The sequence below is a fragment of the Acipenser ruthenus genome, chromosome 7 (genome assembly GCF_902713425.1).
Source record: "Acipenser ruthenus chromosome 7, fAciRut3.2 maternal haplotype, whole genome shotgun sequence".
Lineage (NCBI taxonomy): Eukaryota > Metazoa > Chordata > Actinopteri > Acipenseriformes > Acipenseridae > Acipenser > Acipenser ruthenus.
The window spans coordinates 29,178,893-29,203,839 of record NC_081195.1 but is presented as its reverse complement, the minus strand read 5'-3'; the positions used below and the strand labels follow the sequence as shown (position 1 = coordinate 29,203,839).

Here is a 24,947-nt window from a genome sequence, read left to right as displayed (position 1 = left end):
GGGTTGTGGGTTCAATCCCAGGTGCGGGATACTGCTGTTGTACCCTTGAGCAAGGTATTTTACCTAGATTCAGTATAAACAACTGGATAAATAGGTAATTGTATGTGAACAGAATGTGCTATAATTGTGACAATTGTAAGTCAGCCTGAAACACTGGAACCATCATGCCTTTCACCATGAAACGACAAAGAAAACAACAACATAAATACTACAGGATAAGGATCAACAAATGGCAGCCCACTCACAACAACTACAATAACACATCAGAAACCAGAGACACAGACACATCCACAATTTCAGCAAACTCCAGACCGATCACAGCACGTTGAGAGTTACTATCGTGCAACTGTCCATGTAGCATCTCCTGGCCAACCACAGCCCGTTGAGTTATTGTTAATGTAAAATATTCCGAACGACATCCACCCATTGAGGAATACTGTTGTGCAACTGCCCAAGTGACATCTCCAGACCAAACACAGCACACTGAACAATACCGTCGTGCAACTGTCCAAGTGACATCTCCAGACCGAACACAGCACATTGAACAATACCGTCATGCATTTCTATATTTACATGAGAACATTTACTATTAAACAAAAGTATTGTATTCTCTATACATTAGTATTTACGTGTGTTACCGTTTTATTTTCTAAATAGATTCGAGAACAATAATAACAAATAAAGACTAAAAACAAACCTTTCCCACCACATATCACAGTATACAAACACAATAATAACAATATATACAAAAAGTAAACCAATTTATATAATAATAATAATAATAATAGTAATAATAATAATAATAATAATAATAATAATTTCCAGACAGATACGGGAGCGACGTGGAAAGACAACCTACCTACGCCAGGTACATTACAAACTGGGCAGTAGGTAATTGCAGTGACAGCGGTTTCTTAGAGATGGACTGACCCAAGTTTCAATTATTAAAACAGTTCCCTGTAGGGCCATTGAATCGATAAGGATAAAATATATACGACTGGAAGTCTATAAGCACTAATTCAGATAATATTCTGATTCTAGAAACACGATGTTTTGGATATTTTTCACATTTGAATATTACGTTCTCCCTATGACTTATTTTGGATCAGTCCATCCGCATTCCAACTAACACTTGCCTTTCCACTTGCTGATCACACGAGGTCGCTCTAATATATACAGGCTTATTACAATGGATACGCTGGTGAAACTACAACCCTGCTACACTATGTACAAGGTTAAAACAGACACAGATTAAAATCAACATGATAAAACCTGTGCTGCTTTAAAAGTGACTGGAAAAAAAAAGAACCATCTATAAAAAACAGTGTATGTGAGGGCCGGGGAGTGTTCTCTTAAAACGTTCAAAAACAGTGAACATAAAACAGTACTGACAATAAACTTAAACTATACAACATAAGTAAAGAGACAGTGTATAAAACTGTGTGTTAAAACTCCAAAATTCTAAAACACTTAAAATTTAACTTTTACTAGTATACATTACAAATCTTTTAAAGATGCATAAAGATAAAACAAATCAAAATCAAATAAAACATTCAAAATAAATCAAAAACAAAAGTCAATAAAACGGAAACAAAAAAGACGATATAAAACCGGGGCAGCGTTCAGAAACGGTCATGCCAAATTTAATCTAAGGCGGATTTTGACGTAAATACAGTATTTATCAAAGCTTGATATTGAGTTTATATAGAACGAAGATGTTGCTGATTTACACTCCCATCTGCGATAAATGCGTTACAATGAAAATTTTGTAGAATAAAATAAATATAAACTTTCATGATATTTTATTCATATGTTATAGGCTACATGAAATTAAAATATTTTACAATTACAAGTCGTAATCAAAATACTCGCCTGTGTAAGTTTAACATGATTCCCTAATATGTAAAAATACAAACTGAACTGTTAGTGAGATTTATGATGCAGATCATGTGTTTTGTAAGTAATTTTTTGTTTTAATTCATCGCAAGGTGAATTTCACAAATATACACTTGCAAAGCAGCAAAGGAAAACAAAAGAAGCATAGGCCTAATTGAATCCGTCTTGCTCAATGCATCTACAGTGCATGTACAATTCAGAGAAAGTTTTAATTAATACATTTATTTTGTTTTCAATTCTATTAACAGCTGCACCTTCCTACAAAACAACTGATAGACTGTTATTAAAAAGAAGAAACCTTAAGAGTAGGCAGTGGTACATTATACAGGTATTTGTTATTCTGAAATGTAATCATGTTATTTGTTGTTATTCATTTTTTATATTCATTTTGAAATGTTTAGTCATATGTATATTGTTACCTCCTGCCCGTCCATCTCGTTCGGCTTACTCACTGGCTTACCCCGGGCAGGTCGCTGCGCGAGTCTCGCAGATCGTTGAAGGGTGGATGGAGACCAAAGGCTTGCTTTATCCGGCGGCAGAAAATAAGGCACTGACTCAGCCAGTTTAACTGAAACCAACCGTTTATTAAGAAAACAATGTAACAGTACAGAGGTTGTATTCAGCACTGCAAGGCCCTCCGTGTAGTACACTCATACCGCAGCACAGTCCCGCAGTACAGTACCTCACCCTAACGCAGCTGGGAATCAGAGCGCGCCAATACTCCCGCTCCGAGTTTATATAACAAGGCTCCTTCCCGCCACACAAATGTAACAATTTCAGAGACAGAGGAGGGAGTGCTTGGGGGTTTCAATACATAAAACACAACCAATACATACAGTTGACAATACAAACACAGGAGATATTCACATACACTAGACCCCACTAGTATAACAATATTAAATAATTATATATGCATGTGTCAAATTAGGCCGAATTTAAGTACTGTGCAATGTTTTTAAAGTGTGTAACGAAACTTACATTTCCGGGAAATTTAAAATAAATATAGAAAGTGAAGGCAACCTGTTTGATGTGCAGATATATACAGTACTGTGCAAAAGTTTTAGGCAAGTGTGAAAAAATGCTGTAAAGTAAGAATGCTTTCAACAATAGACATTTTTATATTTATCAATTAACTAAATGCAAAGTGAGTGAACAGAAGAAAAATCTAAATCAAATCCATATTTGGTGTGACCACCCTTTGCCTTCAAAACAGCATCAATTCTTCTAGGTACACTTGCACAAAGTCAGGGATTTTGTAGGCATATAGTCAGGTGTATGATTAAACAATTATACAAAACAGGTACTAATGATCATCAATTCAATATGTAGGTTGAAACACTGTGTAGGAGGAATAAAACTGGGTGAGGAACAGCTAAACTCAGCTAACAAGGTGAGGTTGCTGAAGACAGTTTACTGTCAAAAGTCATACACCATGGCAAGACTGAGCACAGCAACAAGACACAAGGTAGTTATACTGCATCAGCAAGGTCTCTCCCAGGCAGAAATTTCAAGGCAGACAGGGGTTTCCAGATGTGCTGTCCAAGCTCTTTTGAAGAAGCACAAAGAAACAGGCAACGTTGAGGACCGTAGACGCAATGGTCGGCCAAGGAAACTTACTGTAGCAGATGAAAGACACATCATGCTTACTTCCCTTCGCAATCGGAAGATGTCCAGCAGTGCCATCAGCTCAGAATTGGCAGAAAACAGTGGGACCCTGGTACACCCATCTACTGTCCAGAGAAGTCTGGTCAGAAGTGGCCTTCATGGAAGACTTGCGTCCAAAAAGCCATACCTCCGACGTGGAAACAAGGCCAAGCGACTCAACTATGCATGAAAACACAGGAACTGGGGTGCAGAAAAATGGCAGCAGGTGCTCTGGACTGATGAGTCAAAATTTGAAATATTTGGCTGTAGCAGAAGGCAGTTTGTTCGCCGAAGTGCTGGAGAGTGGTACACAAATGAGTGTCTGCAGGCAACAGTGAAGCATGGTGGAGGTTCCTTGCAAGTTTGGGGCTGCATTTCTGCAAATGGAGTTGGGGATTTGGTCAGAATTAATGGTCTCCTCAATGCTGAAGTACAGGCAGATACTTATCCATCATGCAATACCATCAGGGAGGCATCTGATTGGCCCCAAATTTATTCTGCATCATGACAACGACCCCAAACATACAGTGAAAGTCATTAAGAACTATCTTCAGCGTAAAGAAGAACAAGGAGTCCTGGAAGTGATGGTATGGCCCCCACAGAGCCCTGATCTCAACATCATCGAGTCTGTCTGGGATTACACGAAGAGAGAGAAGCAACTGAGGCTGCCTAAATCCACAGAAGAACTGTGGTTAGTTCTCCAAGATGTTTGGGCCAACCTACCTGCCGAGTTCCTTCAAAAACTGTGTGCAAGTGTACCTAGAAGAATTGATGTTGTTTTGAAGGCAAAGGGTGGTCACACCAAATATTGATTTGATGTAGATTTTTCTTCTTTTCACTCACTTTGCATTTTGTTAATTGATAAATATAAACTATTAACATGTCTATTTTTTAAAGCATTCTTACTTTACAGAATTTTTTCACACCTGCCTAAAACTTTTGCACAGTACTGTACATCTCAGCCTTCCTGCTGGCTGTTCTGAGAGCGACGTGTACAACGAAGATGCGGAAGAGAGAGAAAATAAAGAAATATTTTGCTCAAACACTAACCGAGTAAAAGGGATTCAATTTGCTTGCAATGATCTAATATACATATGTACACTATACAAAATAAATATTGGTGTTTAAATTCATCATATTATTATTATTTATTTATTTCTTAGCAGACGCCCTTATCCAGGGCGACTTACAATCGTAAGACATGTTTATCATTCCAGCTTTCTATCCTGATTTTGTGGCTGCTTACAATTTATTATTATTATTATTATTATTATTATTATTATTATTATTATTATTATTATTATTATTATTATTATTATATTATTAATTTCTTAGCTGACGCCCTTATCCAGGGCGACTTGTTACAAGATATCACATTATTTTTACATACAGTTACCCATTTAAAGAGTTGTGTTTTTACTGGAGCAATCTAGGTATACTTTGCTCAAGGGTACAGCCTATTTATTGGCCGGTAAAAACTGCGCCGGCCGCCTATTGGCAGCCGGTGCACCAGCTGCCTAATGGCAGCCGGTGAAAAAATACAGTATGGCGCCCCCTAATCAAAAGGGGGTGCCAACAAAAAACTGTAAATTAAATTTTCAAAACAAAGGGGGGGGGTGGCGCAGAGCACGCCACCCAGAGCCCACTGGTCGACAAAAGACGCCATGTCGCCAGTGGACTCCGCGTCGGCGTGCTCCAACGCCACCCGGGAACGGAGGAGGGCCCTGAACATGGCCCCACAGTCAAAGAGACCCTCCCCGGTGATCTTACGCTTCCTGGTCTTGTAGATGGTAAGTTTGCCAAGAGCCAGGAGCAGATTCACCAGGAGGTCTCTCTTCCTGGTGGAGCCACGAACAGGGTGCCCGAAAATAAAAAGGGTGGGGGAAAAATGCAGCCAGAACTGCAGCAGGAGGTTCTTCAAGAACAAAAAGAACGGCTGCAGCCTGGCGCAAAGAAAATAAATGTGAAACACCGACTCGGACTCGCCGCAGAATGGGCATGCGGGGTCCGAGTCGGTGAAGTGACGCAGGACCTCTCCTGACGCGAGCGCTCCGTGTAGCACCCTCCAGCCCAGGTCCCCAGCGCCTCTGGGGACCAGCGGGGAGTACAAGGCCTCCCACTGGGGCCTCTCGCCCTCCGGGGGTTGGAGGGGCTCCCGCCAAGCGGTGTCTCGGCGGGAGACGAGGGCGAGGAAGTGGAGGGTGTGGAGCGCCATCGCGTACAGGGTCCCCCTCGACACGGAACGAAGGGGGGTCGAGGAGAACTGCGAGGTCCTGCTCAGGTGATTCTCGAGGGGAGGCTGAGGGGGAGCCCGATCCTTTGGTCTGATCAGCAGGGCCGGAGAGCCGGGGGTAGGGAGGGACGATGGCTCCCCGGTCCTGAGGACCCCCTCGAGATACCCGACAGAGTCTGGGTGCAAAGCTGCCTTGCACTCCCGGATCGCTCGGCGGGCTGTTCTGAGGGTCCCCCGAGTCGCCCTGGCGACCAGCGACCCGGGAGTCAGCCACGCCGAGCGTTGGTGATCCAGGAGATCCCAGACTCTGGTCACCTTGGCCGAGATCAACAGGCTCCGCACCGCGGGGGATTCCAACGCCTGCGCACCTAGATGGGGGTTGTGCAGCAGGGGCTCCAGAAGGAATTCCTCCCCCTCGGTCGGAACCGCGTCTCGGCCGATGTCAAACATGCTCCGGGTCCTGAGCAGGTCCTGGTAAAAGACCGGCAGCTCGGGGAGACGGATTCCCCGGAGATCGATCCAAAAGAGCTGCCGGTCGTAGCCCAGGTCGTGCAGCTGGCGCAAGAGGAGGGACGCCAGCGTGCACCACTGCGGGGCCGGGTCCGCGTACAGGAATCTCTGCAGGGTCTGGAGGCGGAAGGTGTGCACCTGGCTCTTGATGCACACCAACCCTTGCCCTCCCTCGGCCAGAGGGAGGCTCAGCACCCCCGCAGAGACCCAGTGCTTTCCGGCCCAGAAGAAGTCCGTCAGCTTCCTCTGGACCCTGGCCACAAACTCAGGGGGCGGGCTCAGGACGGTGAGTCGATGCCAAAGCATCGACGCCACCAGTTGGATTATCACTAAAGCCCGTCCCCTGAAGGAAAGCAGTTTCAGCAAACCCGACCACGACCTCAGCCTCGCAGCCACCTTGTCCTCCAACTCCACCCAGTTGGCTGCGACCGAGGTCTCCGCGGGGCTCAGGTGGACTCCCAGATATTTAAAACTGTCCGCGCTCCACTGGAACTGTTGGAGCGTGGCAGGGAGGGAGTCCACCCGCCAGGGACCTACTAGTAACCCGGAGCACTTGTCCCAGTTGATCCTGGCAGAGGAAGCGGCAGAGTATACACTCTGGCAGCTCCGCATCCTCTCCAGGTCAACCGGGTCGGAGGCCACCAGGAGCACGTCGTCGGCGTAGGCCGACAGGACCACCCTCGTGTCCGGCGCGCCGAGCACCAACCCCGTGAGCCTCCTGCGAAGGAGGCAGAGGAAGGGCTCGATGCACAGCGCGTACAGTTGTCCGGACAGAGGGCAGCCCTGACGTACTCCTCTCCCGAACGCGAGGGGCGCGGTCAGGGACCAGTTGACCTTCAACAGGCACTCGGCAGAGGCGTAGAGCATCCGGAACAGGCCGACGAAACGCGGCCCGAATCCGAACGCTCGCAGGGTTCCGAAGAGATACTCGTGATCCACCCGGTCGAACGCCTTCTCCTGATCCAGCGACAGGAAGGCGACCGACCGACCGGTCCTCCTGCAGTAGTGCAGGAGGTCCCGAACCAGGAAGATGTTATCGAAAATCGTCCGGTTCGGGACCGTGTAGGACTGGTCGGGGTGGATCACGTCTGCCAGCACGGACTTGAGCCTCAAGGAGGCGGCCTTGGCCACGATTTTATAGTCCGTGCATAGCAGCGAGACCGGGCGCCAGTTCTTAAGGCAGCGGAGATAATAAAAGATGACATAATTGGTCCCCTGAAAGGGGACCACAAAGTTTCCCTCCACGGCGTCCCTCCCCGCCAGGTGGATGGTCACCTGGCGTCGGAAGGACAGCACGTGGCGGAGGGGTTGGTCCTTGCACCCTAGGGGGATGGGGTGGATGCCCGTTTTTAACTCCCCTAGGGCCTGAAGATGGGGCTTCAGGAGGTCATCCTTCAAAAAAGGTGGGACGTTAGAAAGGATGACCCTGCTGCCCAACCCCTCCAAGGGTTCAATGGGGACGTATATCCCCCCGACCGCGAGACCCCTCTCGATAGCGGTGTGCGTGGCCCGACCACCTTGGCCATGGCTTTCACCATGGCCTCTATCGAGAGGGTATCTCGGAGGAGGCACCTGACCCCGTGCCTCCTGGTCATATTTTTAAAGGGGGCTGCAGCCTCCCCTGCAGCCACCTGTGCCCACTTTTTTGGGGCCTGTGGAGCTTGCCCACTCATTTTAATTTTTATTTGTTTATAAAACAAACAAACAAACAATAAATCAAAATAAAACAAACACAATTGCACACCCCTGCACTCCAATAGTGCAGGGGCACACAGAACACAAAGGTTTTTTTTTTTTTAATAATTAAATAAACAAAAAAAGAGTAAAACAAACAAACAAAAAATTATTTATTTAGTTTTAAAACAACAAAAATAAAAATTCACACACACACAAAAATAAAAATAAAACAAAAAGCACAAAGGTTTTTTTTTTTTTTTTAATACAAACAAACGTATTTATCTATTTTTAAATAAATAAATAAATACAAATTGACACAAATTGACACACCCCTGCACTTCAATAGTGCAGGGGTAAAAGAAAAATTCAAAAATAAATCAAAGTTTAAAACTAAAAAATAGTTTTAAACTTAAAAGAAAATCAAAACCAAACTAAGGGCAAACAAAGGAGCACACGGCCTGTGCTCCTTGCCTGCCCTTCCCCCACTCTGCACAAGGCAGAAGCAGGGGATTAAAACAAAAGGATTTTTAAAACAAAAACTAAAACAGTGCAGTGATTTTAAATGATTTTAAAATAAACTTAAGAAAGTGCTCTTTAATACAAAATTAAAAAGCAAAGAAAAGAAACTAGTTAAAATGAAATAAAAATTAAAAGAACAATACAAACAAAGGAAAAAAACAAGCCAAAATGGCTGCCCTCCTACACTTGCAAACAAGCAAGTGTAGGAGAACAAAAGAAAAATAGAAATAAAATGTGTTTTTAAAACACTAAATAAAAGTTTTTAATTAACAAAAAAGGTGCTCTGCTGCTTTAGAAATAATATAAAATAAAAAGATTGTGAAAATAAAAAGTTGAAAACACTGTTTTTTAAACTTTTATCAGGAGCTCTCCTTACACATGTCTGCTCTCGCTCAAGGGTACAGCAGCAGCGTCCCCCACCTGGGATTGAACCCATGATCCTCTGGTCAAGAGTCCAGAGCCCTAACCACTACTCCACACTGCTGCCCATGCTGGCCTTCAACAAATAACTAGTTTTCTGTTCACGGACCAGATAATTATTGTGTGTGTGTGCACACAACACACTAGACGGATAAAAAGTCACATACAATTTCTTCTTGTTTTTCCTGTTCTTGTTCAGATTATTTTGTATAGGCTGATTCGCTCAAGTAGCATGATATGATGTGGTTTAAAACATCCTATATATTTAGTGTGTGTAAAGAAAAACACAAAGTTTCGGTTTTGTCACTTGCAGTGTCCCCCCACTTGGGCTTGAACCGACGACCCTCCACACTGCTGCCTGCAATTTGCCGATCCGTTCTCAATAGACCTCGTCTTTTTATTGAGATTTTACAAATTTTTGATAAGTACATTAACATCATACATCTGCTTAACACAGTGGCACTGTGGGTAAAATGTGTTTTGAAAATTAAACAAAAACAAAGAAAAACACAGTTCAAAAATAGTGTTCCTCATTGTCTATGAAAATATTTCTAGAGCCCTTTAAATGTATTTTAAAAATTAAATAACTGTATAAGATTAAAAAGAACAAATCATAATTCTAAACAATCAAAGAAAAGCAAAAAACCTACACACTACCTAAAACACAAACTCCTAAAAAAAACCCACAGTAATACAAAAAGGCAATAGTTATACAAAGGTGCTTCTAAAACTACAGTGACCTACAATAAATATACTAAGATAATACGTCTACATAATACAGTGATAGTTCTAAAAAAACAGACAGTGCTAAAATAAACCACACAATGAAGCAGAACAGCGAGGATGGAGAGTCTGGGTTTACCCAGTGGAAGTGGGTTGTCAAGGATTTGTGACACACTCTACAACCCGGTTTCTCAGAGACATCGGATTCAGTGGCCAAGAGTTGCGTCGCACAGTGAAGAACTTATCTGAAGCAGCAGAGAGGAGCAGCAACTGGCTGTGGTTGAGACGGAAAGATTCTGGCTGGGGATCTCAAGCACAATAGAAAGAAAGAAACGCTGATGTTCAGGTAAGTAAGCTAGGCTGAGATGAGTGGGGGACGGAGGGGGGTGATGCTGGGACGCCAGAATCACCGTCGAGCCCTCTTGAGGTGTCGTGGGCTAGTCGACGAAACACTGAGGATGGAAGGTGCCCACGGAGCCAGCATCGCAGCTATTGTGTTTGCTGATGCGCCAGGGAGGCAAAATAAGCTGATCCCTGGAGCCAGCATTACACTTCAGCCATCAACACCACACAGAAGGATATCTACATCATCATATGGAAGGAAACGCAAATGGACAGAGACACAGATGGATCACATTAGTTTACTGTAAAGCTACGTCTTAGTTGGTGCTTATCTTGGCGAGAGCCGAGTTCAAATCAGCATGAAGTTTTAACATCTACTCTTGTGTAATGGAAATCATAATTTATATTTTATTCTAAACAAAAACTACTATTGTTCTTTAAAACTATATTTCTAAAACCTATGTAAAATTATCTAAAACTATAAACAGTGACTTGCTTTAAAACTACATTACTAAAATGGCTCTCACTCTGGCTTCTCTTCATTTCGACAACGTTTTGGAAGACTAATGCTCCGTCTGGTGTTAAGTTGAGTGTTGAGAGCAGATTTTCTTTTTCAGTCTTTGCAGATGTCCCCAGAGTCCCAGAGAAGGAAGACTTACCATCCAGACGACCTTTGATGACCCTAGACGACCTCATCTCTAGCCCTTGATCCCGAGGCAATCACCTCCTCATGGACTAAGGTAATTAGTTCCTTCCAAACTGCTCAGATTTGCTGCATACGTTGACTCTTCTTGCAGAGAGACAACCCGGACGTCCAGAGGCTTCTCCCACCCCAACTGAAGGAGCCAGCTGAAGGATGGCATTCCGGTCAACCCAGGAGGCCAGGAGGCACAATGCGGTGCACTTTACCAGGCAGAAAGCAAAGAACCAAGACGAGATGGAACCTGGAATTCAGCCGGACAATTCTTCAGAGGGGTATGGGATTTTCTTGACTTGAATTGTTTGGTGAAATTGCTAGGGCCTAGGGAAGTGTTTGAGGTCAGCTTTAGGAACCCCTAAAGTTGCAAGAAATGTGGTCTTTTTGGGGGGAGAATAAACACCTTGCTCCATTTAAAGAGTTTTTAGTGGATGCACTGACAGACAGGGAAATGAAAGTTGTTACCGTCCAGTTTTTTAACAAGGCTGTTATTATTTGTTTATTTAGCAGACGCCTTTATCCAAGGCGACTTACAGAGACTAGGGTGTGTGAACTATGCATCAGCTGCAGAGTCACGTACAAATACGGCTCACCCGAAAGACGGAGCACAAGGAGGTTAAGTGACTTGCTCAGGGTCACACAGTGAATCAGTGGCTGAGGTGGGATTTGAACCGGGGACCTCCTGGTTACAAGCCCTTTTCTTTAACCACTGGACCACACTGCCTCCTAGTGACAATGACATCACAACGTGGCTTAACCGCTATGGGAGGGTGTCACCTGAAGGGAGGAAAATTACTGATGAGGATGGAGTTTGGACAGGAGCCAGAAAGTGGCTGGTATGCCTCAATGTAGATCCATCAGGCATTGGAGATGTCCCGAACTCCATAGTGTTAGGGTCCTTGTGGGGAACTAGGACACCTGGCAGCCATATGTACTATAGTAAAGTGCAGGAACTGCGGCGCCCCCCATGGGACCAGCCACTGCAGAGAAGAGAGGCAGTGCAATTTGTGTGGAAAGAAGGGGCACCTGTTCAAGGACTGCCCCTCTTCCTATGCCAACATGGCCAGATTCAGCAAGGCAAATACATCTAAGCCTAGGCCAGAGCAGGAAGAGGGATAAAAGAACACACAACAGTCCACAACACAACCACCAGTATCATGAACCCCGATTCCAGCATCACCATCATCAGCATCCCCCTCACCCCCCCTTCCCTGAGACATGTCCCGCTTCGTGAGGACCCCTTACGCCAGCCAAGAAAAAGTGGCTGTCAGCTCCTCTGACAGCTTGTCCAACAGCCACTCAACTAGCTCCTCCAGTAGCTCCTCTGAGTCAGAACACATGGCAGGGAGGTAGCACAGATCCAGTAAGGGCTACCCCCTGAGTAGGGCCCTCTCAACACCAGCATTCCTCCTCAGCTCTCGCTATGAAGCAATGATTGAGTCCAGGCGGAATGATTGAGTCCAGGGGGGAGGAAAGTGACACCGATAGCGAGAGTGAGAAAAAGGGGAGGGGAGATGACAATCAGCCGCGTGTGGGGAAAAGAAAGGGTAGAGAAGAGGGGGGAATAAGAAAGAAGATAAAGACAAAAGAGGCGAGTGGGCAGGTAGCAGCCAGCCAGGGCATCCCCAGCCAGCTCTCTAAGCTAAGTACACAGACCTTAGCACACCTCGCTGAAGAGGGGTTCACTAACGCACCGAGGGAAAGGTCAGGGTCAACACCTGCCCTGACCAGCAGCACCTCGGTAGCAAATACCCTCTTCAGACGAAGGGCCTCCCTTCAAAACATCTTTGATCCCCTCCCTTGCATCGGTAAAACCAGGGGTTCCCTAGAGGTCCTCCTGGATACAGCACTGGAGGACATGGGAATACCCCCGGAAGCAGTAAGCCACAAGTCGGCTAACAGCTCCAGTTCAGATGGTAAAAGCCAAAGCTTATTAACATCTACTAGGCTGTCTGTCAGCCCCCCCCCCCAAGACAAAGCTGACCCACACGTTCCAAGGGGCCCTGAGCAAGTTTCACCAAGCGTACCTTGTGGGGAGGTGTGTAGTTCAAACACCTCGACTAACTGTGAGTTTAAAGACGGTGCCTTCTTGGACGAGGCGGCGGTGAGTATTTTCTCAGGGGTGATGGGAGTTACTAATAAGCCCAAGCTCCCTCGAAGCAAGTGTAGAGCTAAGAGTGAGAAGAGTGTCCCGACCTCCCAATCATAGTCGCTATGGGGTGGACGCAGCGACTCCTTTTCTTGTTAGTTACCCTGATGGCCCTGACGTGTGTCTGTAAATGTCAGGAGCATCAGGGATACACAAAAAAGGTTTGATGTAATAAACTATCTATCTGACTTGAAAGCAGATGTCTTCTTTCTGCAGGAGTGTGGTATTCCGTCGAGCCCTGACTAAAGGGACCTGAAGGAGAGTTGGACCCTGGGGGACTCATTCTGGTCGGGCTCCAACATAGCCAGAGCCGACGGAGTAGGTATCCTGTTTAAAAACCCATTTATTACCTCCCGCAGCAGCAGGGAGGTAGAACCTGGTACAATCCTGAGCGTGGATGTGACATACAATAACACTCCCCTCAGACTGGTCAATGACTACACACCCACTAACCAAAGTGAAAGAGTTAAATTTTTTCCACAGCTGCGTCCACTCCTGCTTGGTAACGTGCCCGTCATCGTGTCAGGTGACTTCAATTGTGCTCTAAGGGACGTAGACTGGAGCAGGCCACGCAACAACCGCTCTAGTAAAGTTTTGTTCTCCTATAATATCTGTTTTCTCCCTGTGTGATGCAGGTCAGGACCTGGTGCCTCCCTTTACCTGGGTGAGTTCATTTGGGACCTCCTTCTCCCTCATAGATCTCGTCCTGCATACCAGCTCCCTTACGAAGATGGCAGTAGACACCCAGGCCATCTTATTCTCAGATCACAGGCTCATGCAGGTAACATTGCAGGTCCCTCAGGCCTCCCAGATGGGTCGGGGGGTTTGGAAATTAAACACTTCCTTACTCGATGACCCCTTCATAGCTGCAGCCTACAAGAGCAGGCTTGTTGAGTGGACCACTTTGCTTGACCTCTTCAACTCCCCTATAGAGTCGTGGGAGATGGTCAAAACAAGAACTAAGGGCAATTTCATAGCAGCAGGCAAGAGGAAAGCGAGATCAAGGAGGGCCAAATATCAACACCTAAATGATGCCTCCAGCGTCTGAGCCTGCTACAGCTTCGGTGCTTCCGTGTAAGCGACGAGATAGCCAGGACCAAGCTAGATCTTTCATCACTTTGTAGGGAGGAATAACGAAAGGTCATGCATAATGCAAAAGTGCAAAAAATGGAGGAAGACGAAAAGTGTACCCGCTTCTTCTTCCAGAAAACGAGGGAGAAGCGGCACTTGATGTCCTCCATGCTCGACAGCAGTGGGAGAACAGTTGAGGATAGTGAGGGAGTTATCAAAGTGGTAAGGAATTTCTATATGGACCTTTATAACATCAAACCTACAGATGACACCCTGATAGAGTGGTTCCTGAGGCAGTTGGAGCATGACTCAGAGCGGGACGAGGAGGAGGAAAAGAGGAACCCAGAACTCACGTTGGAGGCGCTCACCCATGTGGCAAAAACCATGAACACCAGGAAGACGCCAGGTCCAGATGACATCCCAGGTGAGTATTACCATCCTTTTTGGGACATGCTAAAAGTCCATCTAGAGGAGGTCTACAGAGCGGTCTACAGAGAGAAGCGGTTGGGCCCTTCTATGAGGGAGAGTGTAATCACTCTCCTTCATAAGAAAGTGGAAGTTAAAGAGCTAAAAAATTGGTGCCCAATCAGCCTCCTGTGCGTGGATTATAAGATACTTGCCAAAGCTGTAATGCTCCGGCTACAAGTACACCTCCCTTTGGTTATTAGCCCCGACCAGGCTTTTGATGTTCCAGGGAGGTCCATTACAGATATCTTAATGTTAACTAGGGACATTCTGGCTTACTCTAGAGAACAGAACCATCCCCTCTGCCTGTTCAATCTTGATCAGGAGAAGGCGTTCAACAGGGTAAGCCATGAATATATAAAGTAATGGACCAGATGAAATTCGCTCCTGTACTTAGGGAGTGGGTAAAAACTATGTACACGAACATTAGTACCCGAGTTCTGGTGAACAGGCACCTGACTGGTAACATTTCTATCCAGTTGGGTGTCAGACAGGGTTGCCCACTATCCCCACTGCTGTATGTCGTGTGCATTGAACCCCTCCTGCAGGCAGGACGTGAAGATTTAACACCACCAAAGACTGGAACCGCTAGCTCAGGAGCGGGACTACGGGGCACCGCTAAGCCTTTTATTTATTTTGTCATGCCAGCATTCCGCCTTTTTTAGTTGGCATGACCGTTTTTGAACGGTGCCCTGGTTTTATGTAGTCTTTTGTTTCAGTTTTATTGATTTTTGTTTTATTATGATTTAGTGTTTATGTTTATGTAGGAGGCTGTGTGGTCCAGTGGTTAAAGAAAAGGGCTTGTAACCAGGAGGTCCCCAGTTCAAATCCCACCTCAGCCACTGACTCATTGTGTGACCCTGAGCAAGTCACTTAACCTCCTTGTGCTCCGTCTTTCGGGTGAGACGTAATTGTAAGTGACTCTGCAGCTGATGCATAGTTCACACACCCTAGTCTCTGTAAGTCGCCTTGGATAAAGGCGTCTGCTAAATAAACTAATAATAATAATTTTATTTGTTTTTATTTATATTTAAAAGATTTTTAAAGTACATTATTAAAAGTTACCTTTTAAAGTGTTTTTAGAATTTTAGAATTTTAAATACACAGCATTGTACAATGTCCCTTTTGCCCCCATCCCTTAGTTTAGTTTAAGTTTGTTGTTCTTAGTCCTGTTTTATATTCACTGTTTTTGACCGTTTTAAGAGAGCACTCCCAGGCCCTCACAAGATTTTAATGTGTCTGTTTTAACTTTGTATATGCAGTGCCTATAGAAAGTCTACACCCCCTTGAACTTTTTTCACATTTTGCTGTGTCAGTGTCTCAGAGTGTCATGCATTTAAATGAGGACTTTTTTCCACATTTCTACACACCATACTCCACACTGTAAAAGTTTTTATTGAGCCTCTTGGTAACCTCTTTGATCAGTTTTCTTCTTGCTCGGTCACCCAGTTTGGAGGGACAGCCTGATCTAGGCAGGGTCTTGGTGGTGCCATACACCTTCCACTTCTTAATAATCGTCTTGACCGTGCTCCAAGGGATATGCAAGGCCTTTGATATTTTTATATACCCATTTGCTGATCTGTGCCTTTCAACAACTTTGTCCCAGAGTTCTTTTGAAAGTGCCTTGGTGCTCATGGTTGAGTCTTTGCTTTGAAATGCACTACCGAGCAGAGGGAACCTACAGGAACTGCTGAATTTATCCTAAAATCATGTGAATCACTACAGTTTAACACAGGTGGAGGCCACTTGGTGTGTGATTTTGAAGGTGATTGGTTACACCTGAGCTAATTTAGGATTGCTATTACAAGGGGGGTGGACACTTATCCAACCAAGCTATTTCAGTTTTTATTTTTAATACATTTTTTACAAATTTCTAGAATATTTTTTCACTTGGAAGCTGTTGGGTAGGATGTGTAGATAAATGAAAAAAAGAACAATTTTAATGCATTTTAATTCCAGGCTATAAGGCAACAAAAGTTGAACATTTTGAAAGGGGGTGTAGACTTTCTATAAGCACTGTAAAACACAACTGTCCTGGTGTTTTTAAAACAATGTATGTCTTGTAAATTGCCATCTTTTGAAGAAAATGTATTGTCGTGTTAAATGTAATGGGTGTACTGAAAAAAGACTGTAAAATCCAATAAAAGTCATCCACTTAGTGACGTTTATCTCAAGACAAGGTATATCTTGTTGCACAGAAAGAAAATCAGTATACACAAGGCTTAGCACACTTCAACATAAACAAACACTTAAAATTCTACCACATTGTAAAACAAATCATTACACTTTCAAATTCTCCACTTCTGGTTTAAACACATCTCCATTTTCATCTAATAGTTGGACAGATCCAAGTTTAACATCCTGATCGAAGTTTAAAAGTTCACTCAAAAGGTCCATCAGCTGAGGTATTGGTGTCACAATGGTAGGCAGGGGTTCATTAAGGTAATCCAGAACATTTGATTCTTCATTGGTGTCATCAATGGTCACTTGACCCAGGTTATGAGTCAGTTCAGAACAACTGATAGATTCAGGAGCGAACAGAGTTTGAAGGTCTAATGGTGTCCGATTCAGAAAATCAAAAGTATCATTCTCAGTTATGGAATAGGACAGTATGGGATAAAGATCAGTAGTCACAGCTCTAATTAACAAATCATTCAAATCTGTGTCACTCTCAGGACTCTGCAGTTCAATTGAAGGCTGAAGAGTGTCTGTACTGCCTTCATCTATCAAGGACCTGTTTCTTTTTGTGACATCGGCACTGCTCTCCCTGTATGCACACACGTCTGTTCTTGTTTTGTCTGGGTTCTCCCAAGCTATTATCTACAGGTGTTTCTATACTCTGCTCACCTCTCTCAATTAATCAATCTGGGTTGAATGAGCACAGCGTGGTCATACATGATCGACTGCTTTTTTTCAAAGATTTCCTGTTTTCCTTTAAAGGGTGTGCAGTGGTTTTGAACCTCCCTATTTCTTGCAAAAAACCCTAGATTTCATCGGCAGTTTCCACATTTAATGATCCTCTGGTCCCCTCCCTCCCTCACCAGTCCATTTCTCTCTCTCCACTCCCTTCCTTCCTCCCTCCCTCTCACCTCTACATTCCTCTGCCATGCACTCCACTTTCCCAGCCAAGAAATATGTGGCGCAGTCTTGCAGTTCCTAATGTACTGTTAGTTCTTTTGTGGTGTTAGGTTTTATTTCCAATACTTCATTCATACCAATTATTCCAATAATGCCAATTATTTTTCACCCCTGTTTTCTCCCACTTTAGAATATCCAATTGTTTTTAAGACCTCGTCTCAGCGCTGCTACTGCTGCAACTCCCGTATCGACTCTGGAGAGACAAAGACAAGCTAGCGCATCCTCTGAAACGTGCTTCAAACCGTCAGGCCACCCGCTTTCTTTCAAGCAAGCCAACAGGGAAGCCAACCAGACCTTTTCACATCGGAAGAAACGCAGTTCCAACCGACAACTCAGGCAACCTGCTGGCAGGTGCCCGGTCATCAAGGGAGTCGCTGGTGCACAGTGGTGAGATGAGATTTACCCTGCCAACTTAAACCCTGCACACCCGGGCGGCTCAATGTCAGCCAATTATGCACCGCCTCCTGGGAACTCTCGGCCACGGTCAGCAATGGCATAGCCTGGATATGAACAGCGATATCCGAGCTATAGGACGCACCCTGCACTTCCAGTGAAGTGACTTTACTGGATGCGCCTCTCTGGAGCCCCCAGGCTTCCTTTTTAAAAGCTTTATTTTGTGCAAAGCAAAACTGATTTTGTTCCTGGTGCATACTTTTGAAAATGGCAGCATCATGCAAATCATCAGCCACTCCCCTCATTATATTTGTACACGGTGCAGAATGGATTGTTGCGCAATTAAAAAATGGCAGGGGCTCCCGAGTGACGCATCCAGCTAAGGCACTTCACCAGAAGTGCAGGGTGCGCCCTATAGCCTGGAGATCACTGGTTCGAATCCAGGCTATGCTATTGCCGACTGTAGCCAGGAGCTTCGAGGAGGTGGTGCACAATTGGCCGAGCGCCACCCGGATTGGGAGGGCTTAGGTCGGCAGGGTAATCCTTGTCTCACCGCTGCGCTGCACCAGCAACTCCTGTGGCGGCCGGGCGCCTGCGAGTTGGCTGCGAGCTGCTGGCACAACTACGTTTCCTCTGACGCGACAGGTCCGGTAGGCTTCACTGTTGGCTTGCAGTGTGAAAAGAGGAGATCGGCTGACAGCATGTGTTTCGGAGGACGTGCGTGCTTGTCTTCATCTCTCCCGAGTCAATACGGGAGTTGCAGAGCTGAGACAAGGTCTTAAAAATAATTGGATATTCCAAATTGGGAGAAAAAACTGGGTAAAAATAATTGGCTATTCCAAATTTAAAAAAAGGCAAATTATGCGCATTCACATTATAATTTATTTTCATTTATTTCAGCTGAATACCAGTGTATTACATTAGACCCTAAAGTACTGCAATACAATAACTATGTAACTAAAGTAACTCACTTACTGTTGATAAACATTCCTTTCTTTCATTTCAGTTTAGTTTATTCTCCTGTGATTGGTGCGTTTGATTGGCAACATACATTTCAACTACACACAAAAAACAACAACTAGTGCAAAAATAATAATCTAATTCTAATCTATATTTAGTTTCAGTATTTGAAGTAGTTGATCTGCTAAACAGCAAACTTCTACAAACAGTGTGGAGTGCTGTGAAAAGAAAAAAAAAAGGAATTTTTAAACTGGGAGAAAATTGGGCACTCTGAGAGTCACTCCAACACTCTAACTCTTAAAAAAAATAAGAAACAAAAAAACAATGCCCATCACAACACACCATGCCCAGGATTTCTTTAAAGGGTATTCAATGGCTCTGTCTTTCTTTTGCTCTCTGGTTATCATTTTGAATCTCCTTCTTTGTTGCAAATGACCTCTGATGTCTTTCTGGATAGTTTTTAATGTATCCAGATTAATTGATCCACTGGTCATCACTGCCATGCACTCCACTTTCCCAGCCAACTCACTCAAATATGTGGTGCAGTCTTGTACTTTCTTCTGTAAGGCTGTTAGTTTTTTTATTGCCCTGCGTGTCATTTCCAGTTTCTCCTTTGTCTCACCAATGTCGTCTTGTTTCTGTCGTATTTCTTGTGAACAGGCTTCTATTCTCCTTTTATGATCAGAAATGGTCGTTTTGTGTTCTGAAACCATGTTTCTGGCTGCTTTTTTTTTATCTACAGCTTTGTCGTAGTCCAATGCATTCCATATTAATGCTATGCCACCTGCAAATCAATTTTGAAAGATAAAACATTTGCAACAAGTCTGATGGTTCATAGAAATAGTTATTAACCTGGTTAACTATATGTATGAGTTATTGAGGTTCAGAAAAAGATACTGAGGACAACTGGAAGCAGAAATTAGGTGGACAGACAGAGTGGCAAGAGGACCTGTCCGTGTTAATACTGAACCACTGGGGTCCTATAAAATTTGACAAATACCTAAACCAGACAACCATGAGGAACCAGACGAGCACTGTGTCCCAAACAGCCCTCTCTCATCTGTACATTTTCATATGTCATTATTACAAAATGAACAACTTCCCACATAGCCATTTTAAGACTATGACTGTCCACCTTTTTAGGATTCTTAATTGTATTTTATCGTCGTTTTGTTAGTTCCCCTCACTGTTTGATTTCTTTTTTGTATTTTGTTGTTATTTTGTATGTTTTGGGACTACCGATGTAAATGAGCTTTGGCTAAGTCGGGTGTGCAATGCATCGCTTGTTTGATCAGGAATGTTTTTAATTGTACATTGTCCCAACCAAACAAGATGTAGATGCAGCTTACGGATATGTGTGCTCTGGATAAAGTCTCACCTGGTATAGTTCCGACTACAGGTATTAGCATTGTCAATGCAGAGATTTTCATATTTCTCTCTGCATCTTCCTGTTGCTCCTCAGCAGCTCGTACTTCTTCCTTTGCCTCGTCAAGATCTTTTTTAGCTTCTGCAAGATTCTTTTTATGCCCCTTCATTTCCGATTCAAGGGTTCCTAATCTACGGTACACATTTTTCAATTCAATTTCTTTATCTCTTAGCTCATCGTTGAGTTTTGACTTTTTAGAAAGCAAAGTTTGGCATTCTGAATCAATTTGGTCAACCTGTTGACAAGCAGACTGCTCAACACGTTTAGCCCTCTTATTGGCTGTTTCAATCAGGTCTTGAAGCCTTGTATACTCAGAGAGACTTATGCTATTGTTATTGATTTTAGCCACAGTCCTGTCAATGTACTCAATGGCTTCAATGCAAACTTCTAAATTACTTTGAATGGTGACTTTGTATTTTTTTTCATAAAGCATGTACTTGCTCATAGCCATGGCACTGATTATCTGAAAAAAGGGAGAAAAAAGGAATTTACAGTTTGAAGAACCAAACGCTCACAAATTGAAACTATTCACTGCCTTCAGACTAGAATGGGTTTTTAGCAGTATTATTCACGCCCTTCATAGACTAGAACGGGTTTTAGCAAAATAAATGCAAGTGTACATTCAGTATTTGTTGCATAAATGAATGAAAACATTAATATTTTCAGACATTCAGTATTGGACTTCACAAAAATATATTTGTCTAACATATTTGCATGTTATTTCAAAAACTGAAGGTTCAAAATTATTCACACCCCTAAACATTAAAATGCAATAACTTTGGACAGAAATGTTTTTGCGATATGTAACAGTGAGAGTCTGACAATGTATCATGTTTGCATGGATTTATGCAAAAAAAAAAAGTGTACACTTTTTGTTGTTGCTAAAACTTTTTGTAACATTGAATCAAGGGTGTGAATAACTCTGGAGGGACCTGTAGCTAGCAGGGCTATGCCTTTTTTTAAGCAATGGGATGGCTTGAAATCTTATTTTATATTTTCTCAATAACAGTCTCTGCATCATCATACTAGGCTATCATGCTTTTCTTCTTCAATCAGGAACATTCTGACTTGTTCAATATATATATATATATATATATATATATATATATATATATATATATATATATATATATATATATATATAATTTTTATCAGATTAGCATTCATTAATGGTGCAAATTAAAATACTGTATTTGTTTTATCTGGTAGTAGCATCCCAATCGGCTGCACCACAGCTTTTCTGCCTTTCTGAACCACATTTTTCCACATCACGTAAATCTCAGGTCAAGTATTGGTACTCTCTGTGTTACCGGTAGCCTGCTACTTCTGTAATTTTATACCAACACTTTGTCTATGTCAGCAGACTCATTTTAAATTTGAACTGTGAATTGACACATTAGAAAATAGGGGCCTGCTCTGTTTTGCAATGCACTCTGGGAGTTGTAGTCTATATTCTACCTTTGTAGTGCACTCTGGGAGTTGTAGTCTATAGCCTACAACTTCCTGAAGTAAAGTTTGGAGCTGGGACAACAAGTATCAACTACAGGCATATAAATATACTGTTACTGACAAAGGGGAGATACTCGGCGATAGCGTTGTTAACGAAGTAAAGGTGTCATTTAGGTTTTTTTTCCCCCGACTTTCCCACGCATTGTACCGACTTGCCAGTATTATTTACATTTTTGTGGTGCTCAGTAACTCTTGTATCCATCAATTTTGAGGGTGCTTGAGCATCCACAGCACCCACTGAACTGGCACATACAGTGCCTTGCGAAAGTATTCGGCCCCCTTGAACTTTGCGACCTTTTGCCACATTTCAGGCTTCAAACATAAAGATATGAAACTGTAATTTTTTGTGAAGAATCAACAACAAGTGGGACACAATCATGAAGTGGAACGAAATTTATTGGATATTTCAAACTTTTTTAACAAATAAAAAACTGAAAAATTGGGCGTGCAAAATTATTCAGCCCCTTTACTTTCAGTGCAGCAAACTCTCTCCAGAAGTTCAGTGAGGATCTCTGAATGATCCAATGTTGACCTAAATGACTAATGATGATAAATAGAATCCACCTGTGTGTAATCAAGTCTCCGTATAAATGCACCTGCACTGTTATAGTCTCAGAGGTCCGTTTAAAGCGCAGAGAGCATCATGAAGAACAAGGAACACACCAGGCAGGTCCGAGATACTGTTGTGGAGAAGTTTAAAGCCGGATTTGGATACAAAAAGATTTCCCAAGCTTTAAACATCCCAAGGAGCACTGTGCAAGCGATAATATTGAAATGGAAGGAGTATCAGACCACTGCAAATCTACCAAGACCTGGCCGTCCCTCTAAACTTTCAGCTCATACAAGGAGAAGACTGATCAGAGATGCAGCCAAGAGGCCCATGATCACTCTGGATGAACTGCAGAGATCTACAGCTGAGGTGGGAGACTCTGTCCATAGGACAACAATCAGTCGTATACTGCACAAATCTGGCCTTTATGGAAGAGTGGCAAGAAGAAAGCCATTTCTTAAAGATATCCATAAAAAGTGTCGTTTACAGTTTGCCACAAGCCACCTGGGAGACACACCAAACATGTGGAAGAAGGTGCTCTGGTCAGATGAAACCAAAATCGAACTTTTTGGCAACAATGCAAAACGTTATGTTTGGCGTAAAAGCAACACAGCTCATCACCCTGAACACACCATCCCCACTGTCAAACATGGTGGTGGCAGCATCATGGTTTGGGCCTGCTTTTCTTCAGCAGGGACAGGGAAGATGGTTAAAATTGATGGGAAGATGGATGGAGCCAAATACAGGACCATTCTGGAAGAAAACCTGATGGAGTCTGCAAAAGACCTGAGACTGGGACGGAGATTTGTCTTCCAACAAGACAATGATCCAAAACATAAAGCAAAATCTACAATGGAATGGTTCACAAATAAACATATCCAGGTGTTAGAATGGCCAAGTCAAAGTCCAGACCTGAATCCAATCGAGAATCTGTGGAAAGAACTGAAAACTGCTGTTCACAAATGCTCTCCATCCAACCTCACTGAGCTTGAGCTGTTTTTCAAGGAGGAATGGGCAAAAATTTCAGTCTCTCGATGTGCAAAACTGATAGAGACATACCCCAAGCGACTTACAGCTGTAATCGCAGCAAAAGGTGGTGCTACAAAGTATTAACTTAAGGGGGCTGAATAATTTTGCACGCCCAATTTTTCAGTTTTTTATTTGTTAAAAAAGTTTGAAATATCCAATAAATTTCGTTCCACTTCATGATTGTGTCCCACTTGTTGTTGATTCTTCACAAAAAATTACAGTTTCATATCTTTATGTTTGAAGCCTGAAATGTGGCAAAAGGTCGCAAAGTTCAAGGGGGCAGAATACTTTCGCAAGGCACTGTATTGCCCTCCGCTCGTACATGACCTCCATATTCTCCATGGTCTTGTAATTCCACAGTGGTTCCTGATCATGTCGGTGTTTTCACAGTGTAATGACAAGAGGAGCCAAATCACCTTCAGACATGCACAGACTTGGGGTCAAATGCTTATGTATACACTATATTACTGTTTATTCTTAGTAATAATACGCCACACACTCAGTAGCTGGATGTGAATTAGTGTGCTTTCTTTATTCAGTTACTTCTCATCTCTAGCACTCAACAGGAAGAGATGCGCAACTAGACTTAACATTAATACTGTCCCCAAGTAGCGGTATTACAGGGGCCCGGAAAGGCAAGGTGAACATTTACCCTTCCGGGCCCCCCCTCCCCCCTTTTAGAAGGAGCCAAAAACGTTGCCTCGTTCTGACTCGGAATAAACCAGAAGTCAGGAGTTTATTATCACAGTTATCACATACAGTGCCTTGCGAAAGTATTCGGCCCCCTTGAACTTTGCAACCTTTTGCCACATTTCAGGCTTCAAACATAAAGATATGAAACTGTAATTTTTTGTGAAGAATCAACAACAAGTGGGACACAATCATGAAGTGGAACGAAATTTATTGGATATTTCAAACTTTTTTAACAAATAAAAAACTGAAAAATTGGGCGTGCAAAATTATTCAGCCCCCTTAAGTTAATACTTTGTAGCGCCACCTTTTGCTGTGATTACAGCTGTAAGTCGCTTGGGGTATGTCTCTATCAGTTTTGCACATCGAGAGACTGAAATTTTTGCCCATTCCTCCTTGCAAAACAGCTCGAGCTCAGTGAGGTTGGATGGAGAGCATTTGTGAACAGCAGTTTTCAGTTCTTTCCACAGATTCTCGATTGGATTCAGGTCTGGACTTTGACTTGGCCATTCTAACACCTGGATATGTTTATTTGTGAACCATTCCATTGTAGATTTTGCTTTATGTTTTGGATCATTGTCTTGTTGGAAGACAAATCTCCGTCCCAGTCTCAGGTCTTTTGCAGACTCCATCAGGTTTTCTTCCAGAATGGTCCTGTATTTGGCTCCATCCATCTTCCCATCAATTTTAACCATCTTCCCTGTCCCTGCTGAAGAAAAGCAGGCCCAAACCATGATGCTGCCACCACCATGTTTGACAGTGGGGATGGTGTGTTCAGGGTGATGAGCTGTGTTGCTTTTACGCCAAACATAACGTTTTGCATTGTTGCCAAAAAGTTCGATTTTGGTTTCATCTGACCAGAGCACCTTCTTCCACATGTTTGGTGTGTCTCCCAGGTGGCTTGTG

The 24,947-nt window shown here is 43.4% G+C and overlaps 1 long non-coding RNA gene across 2 annotated transcripts in view; it reads right to left on the bottom strand.

Annotated features, from left to right (window-relative positions):
* The window catches only part of LOC131737603 (uncharacterized), a 41,994-nt gene extending 39,212 nt beyond the window's left edge, over nt 1–2,782 (bottom strand). The window contains exon 1 of one of the 2 annotated variants that reach the window (XR_009329258.1): nt 2,316–2,782. This is a non-coding gene — a long non-coding RNA (uncharacterized LOC131737603). The remainder of the gene's footprint in view (nt 1–2,315) is intronic. The other variant, XR_009329259.1, reaches the window with a different exon arrangement.
* Between the last annotated feature and the right edge of the window lie 22,165 nt (nt 2,783–24,947).